The 5,671-nt window shown below is 39.5% G+C and overlaps 1 pseudogene; it reads right to left on the bottom strand.

The window, feature by feature from the left end:
- Positions 1–217: 217 nt before the first annotated feature.
- LOC142427852 (peptidyl-prolyl cis-trans isomerase A pseudogene) lies at positions 218–745 on the bottom strand (annotated as a pseudogene).
- Between the last annotated feature and the right edge of the window lie 4,926 nt (positions 746–5,671).

Genomic DNA, 5,671 nt, shown 5'->3' with positions numbered 1-5,671 from the left:
TTGGAAAGAGACTAGGCTGAGCCAGAGGCTGAAGCAAGAAAATCATAAGATTGGGCTAAGCTGGACTCGGGAAATAAGGAGTGTAGGAAACTCGAAGAACTGGAGTGAGAGCACAAGATGAAACGATACTGCAAGCACATGGGGAATGGAAGGGTGGTTTCCCAAGCTACACAAGGAATGGTCTGGTGCTTAAGATAAAACAGAAAATCCTGATCACATTTAATTAGAGTTGTCCACAGTCAGCAATGGTGATCTTCTTGCTGGTCTTGCCATTCTTGGAACCACAATGCTCCATGGCTTCCACAATGTTCATGCCTTCTATCACCTGACCGAAGACCACGTGCTTGCCATCCAACCATTCAGTCTTAGCAGTGCAGATAAAAAACTGGGAACCGTTCGTATTGGGTCCAGCATTTGCCATAGACAGGATGCCAGGGCCTGTGTGCTTCAGGATGAAGTTCTCATCTTCAAATTTTTCTCCATAGATGGACTTGCCAGCAGTGCCATCGTGGCGTGTGAAGTCACCACCCTGGCACATAAACCCTGGAATGATTCTGTGGAAGCAGGAACCTTTGTAACCAAAACCTTTCTCCCCAGTGCTCAGAGCACAGAAGTTTTCTGCTGTCTTTGGAACATTGTCTGCAAACAGCTCGAAAGAGACGCAGCCGAGGGGCTTACTGTCGGTGGCTATGTCGAAAAACACAGTAGGGTTGACCATGGCTGGGCACAGCAGGACCAGACAAGACTACAGATTCAGGCGGCAGCATCTGCCAAGCGCGTATAAATGTGCTTTACAAAATTGATGTATGTATGGATTGTGATAAGAGTTGTATGAGGCCCAATAAAATTATTTTTAAAAAAAAGATTATGAACAGAGCAACAATCCAATCTCCTGATCCATGGAAGGAAAGTCCAATGGACCAAGTAGCTGAGTGTGGACTAAGAAGAGACATTACCATGGACCATCAACTGTATCCTTATTGTTTACTGATCTTGAATCATGGTAATATATTAGTCTCTCTAATAACCCCCTATATTTGTGTGTTTTGTCTATGAGCGCTATGTGGGTGCACCCTTTGTTTCCTTGGGAGCAGCTTTAAGACTACTTTACTAGAGGGTGTGTCTTAAGACACTATCCTTTATGTTACTTGGGGGCATTTTGGGCTAAAAAACAAACACCTTGTCTCCATCAAAGCCATTCCTTGGTGTATAAGAGCCATCTGGGACACAGAGAGAAACCCCCGGATCTGGAAGAGCACATCCAAGAACTCTCGGCACAAAGACGCAGAGGAACAGCACAGAACTTGTTGGGTACCTTCTTCTAATCTGGCCCTAGATTGTGGGATTATAAGACAGTGTGGCTGTTGGGGTGGCTTCTTGGCTCACAGAAACCAAGGGACCAGGTGGCTGCGAGAAACTGGCTGCTGGTTGAGGAAAAATGTTCCTGTGAACCACTTATTACGTCTTTACTGTTTAATGATCATAAGTAAAAAGCAGTAACCTATGAACTTCCCTAATAAACCCCTTTAACATGATTCTGGTCTGTGCGTTCTGTGCGGCCATTGCAATGAATTGTCAAAGTCAGCACGGAAGTAGAGCTGTGGGAGGCATAGTTGGTTTCAGAATAAAGAAAGACGGAATGCAGAGACATATCTAACCCCACACCATGACCATAGGGAATTCAGAGGACAGCAGGTATAATCCTCCCCTCCACACTGTCTTGGCGAATTGCGAGGCTTTGGGCTGTCAACCGCAGGTAGGCAGTTTGAACTCACCGGCTTCTCCGCAGGAGAGAGATCCGGCTTTCTGCTCCTGTAAATATGTCGTCGGGAGCTCATAGATGCAGGCGAATTTGTTCCATAGGGTTGCTGTGAGTGAAAATGTACTTGAAGGTCATGAGAAAGCTCTTTGATGCCTGCTCCCTCTCTACCCTGAATAAAAACACAAGCAAATAAGCACAATTTTCAACTCAGTGCTATTCAATTTTTCTTCAATTTAAAGGATAATGACTATTTTTTAGGGTTAATCGATCAATGTGCTGAAAACTCCTCATCTCTAAGAAATGTGTTCATATAGGGGTTATTCAGTCACACAGGAGATTCAATCTCTTTTAGAAGGATTCACCTGGCAAGAAATGTTACAATAAATATAATTAAGTCCTAGATCTCTTATTAGCATAGTGGTACTCACACTACCCGATTAGCAAGTCTGTAAGTTCAATGTTTCTATATTTTGAATGCTGTTATTTCATTGTTTCTGATCCATCTTTGGAAACCTTATCTTAGAGTGCATTGATACCTCAAAAGCTATTATCTACCTGGTAATCATCAATTCAAGTTTAAAAGTATTGCTACAAAATCATAGAAACATTTATAAAGCAAAAATACCAAATGTGAACCCTGGCCTTCTTGACAGAGCTTTTGTTTAGGTCTGCACCCTTCAGAAGGAGGCGCTTCCATCTCGCTCACTGCGCCCTGGAGCCTTATGAAATCATCCATTTATATGGTGTCAAAATGGAACTTTGTTCGACTCAAGTTGCATTCCACTACAATGTTCTTTGAGATTAAGGAGCAAAACAAAGTCTCGAGGGCATGATCAGAGTTGTACGGTGGATGGGGTCATGTTTCCAAGGAAATTCTCATAGGACCCTCCTGGTTACCAGTGAAGAATGAGCAAAAACATTGTGCTGATGGGGAAACACAATTTCTGCAGTGCAAACTTCCTGGCCTTTTTCTCATTGATGGAGTGTCCTATATCATTCAAACACCTTCCTTATAAGTCCCTGTGATACCCTGCATCCTTGGAGTATATCTATCAAGATACTTCATCGAAACCTCCCCATAAATTGACAACTTTCTGAGTTGACCTCTATACCCAAAATAAAACTGGGCCAGCAGCAGATCACCACAGAAACTGCTTTCATATTGAATCTCCTTATTTTTGCTTCTTTGTTTCTTAAAAAGACATCCTAAGACAAAGGTGTTACTGAGAGAAATGATCTGTAGTCACGCACTGATCACAGACATGCTCAACATGTCCTGCTCAGAATAAATACTGTATGTATGAATTAGAACCATATCAACAATATATTTTGATTTATCTACATGTAATTACTGCTACTACTCCTTGGTTATACTATTTACTTATATTCCTCAGCTATGATCTTCTCATTCCATTGAAAGGACATATAATCATTGGACTACTCTGAATGGGATAGCATCCTGACACATGTGACTCCGTGCTAATTTCCATGTACGCTGTCCTTGCTGGCATAATTTAAGCTTCACCAATTGTAATTAGTGCATTCCACCAATGAAAACAAAGTTTTAGAACTCTAACTTTTGCTTGAACTAACTAGAAAACAACCTCGATTATCATTAACAAACCTTATTAGTAACGACAGAAATGTGGGCCACAGAACTGAAAAAATCCAACACTATTCCAGAACTGGAGTGATAAATTATTTAAAATCAGTCACTCCTAATTTTCAAATTATTCAGTATCTAAATATCTGGGCACACAATATTTAATTAGAAAACAAAAATCATTAACCTATTAAAACAAAATAATTATAATATAAAACCATTGATTAATGAAGAGACTTTTCAAGTATGCCTTATCATTAATTTTAGTTTAAGGTGTATTCTTTCTAATGGTCTAAATTTATTTCACACTGTTGTGTGTCTATTATAAATACAAGGCTAAATGATTCAAAGTGAAAAAAGACACATATTTTAAAAGATGCATTTTTTTAAAGATGCATTTTTTATCGGGTGAAGTTGGCATATTGTAAGAACCATATTCAAACTCATTGACTCTTGAGAATTTGATCATTTGATCCACGATGCTGAAGGAAGAGAAAATCAACATGGAACTTCCAAAATGAGTGATTTTAATATAAGATTATTGACAGGCCCTTCTTAGAACTGACGAGCCTTCAAATTTTGATGTCATTGATAAAAATGACTCCCTTAAAATCCACTATAACTTGTTAATTTAAAAGTAAAATGTATCCGATACTGAAGAGACTAGAGGAAGAATGCACTGAGGATAACCACAGGAATATAGGTTAGAATTTACAATATAGATCTGTGGGATCACAGTTCAATCCCACACCCTGGTGGAACCATTGAAGTTTTTAATCAGAAGTATGGAAATATTTACTTTTGTTTTAAAACAACAATTGTAATTTTCAAAATAATTTAAATGATTGAAAGAAACAAAGCAAGAGCCACTGACAGCAATGTTTATTCCTCCATATTTTCATGCAAATTTCCAGTCTGTGCTCTAGGAAAAATGAGTAATCTGAAAAAATCTACATCAGGGCAATTGTAGAGATGCCAGAAACTTATGACTGAAGGTTAAAGATTCTGGTTCTACATTGTATGGCCCAAAGAATCATAATCTGGAGTTGGACCCTCATCTCTTTCTACATGCAAAGTCCAAGAGCTTTCTAACTCTTCCCTGCTCTCGCAGTCAATGGATTTCCTGAAGGAAAGGGAGAAACTAAAGTTGGCTCCAAGGTCATGTCATTTAGTTAAAAGCTTATTCTTGTATCATTTTATGATCCTATTAAATGGGATTCTCTTGACTTCTTTACCTTTGTAGTGGGGTGCAATCAGAGACCTCTAATATATGACCAAAAAAGCAAGAAGTTCTGTAGGTATACCGTAACCTGCATAAAGAAGACCAGAACTCTTTGTGTCCACACTGTTTTTAAATCCCAATATACAACTTAATACTTTTTCTCATCTAGTTTTAGAATTCCGTGTTCTGCATAGGGCTTATGAGTTAATTCTATAAAAGAATCCCAACAGGTTTCTATGCTATAAATCTATTAATCATTCTACAAGTCATCTTCTGATGTCTATGTCATTTCTTGAAACAGTATGAAAACCATTAAAATATAATACGTGTGTGTTAGACAGGGTTCTATAGAGAAATAAAACCACAATGCTAATAATTATAGATAGATAGATAACATAAGAAATAAAATAAATTATAAAGAAGAACAAATGGCTCAGTGCTACTCACCCCTGTGAGACAGTTGTGAGACACTGGCAGTCCTTCAAGTCTTGAGAACCACCGGGTAGTCCTCTATAAAGCAATTCAGGCTCTCCGGGCACAGGCAGCAGCAAACAGCAAGGCAGGTCACCAACAGTCAGCCAGATGACAGAGTCTAACAGTCCCCAGCTCAAAAGATATAAATTCCAATGGTCTGGGGAAGCAGTTCTTGAAGGAACCTCAAATTACAGCAACATAGCCCATGGGTTAGGTTTCTCACAGGTTGTGTAGCTTGCAAATTGAGGCACAGAATATGCAAGGTATCGACACTGGTCCGATGACCAAAGAGCAAGAGACAAGAAAGGCAAGGCTCGCCGAGCCACTTATCTCTCTGCCCTTTAATTAATCCCATGTGTATTTATTGGCCAGGTTGGCACAATAAACTAACTACCTCAAGTGTATGTGTGTGTGTGTGTGTGAGTGTGTGTGTGTGTGTGTATGTATGTATGTAAACACACACACACAGAGAACACCATTGTGGAGGCTAGATAACATTTTATTTGGGGGTTAGACCATGAAGCTAAATGTTAGTGTTGATTTCTATGGCCAGAAGGACTATGGACTCACAATTGGCATGTCAGATCACAGATTGTTGGCTCAGTGGCCT

This window comes from Tenrec ecaudatus, chromosome 15, assembly GCF_050624435.1.
Source record: "Tenrec ecaudatus isolate mTenEca1 chromosome 15, mTenEca1.hap1, whole genome shotgun sequence".
In the NCBI taxonomy this organism is placed as follows: domain Eukaryota; kingdom Metazoa; phylum Chordata; class Mammalia; order Afrosoricida; family Tenrecidae; genus Tenrec; species Tenrec ecaudatus.
This window is presented reverse-complemented; position numbering and strand designations above follow the sequence as displayed.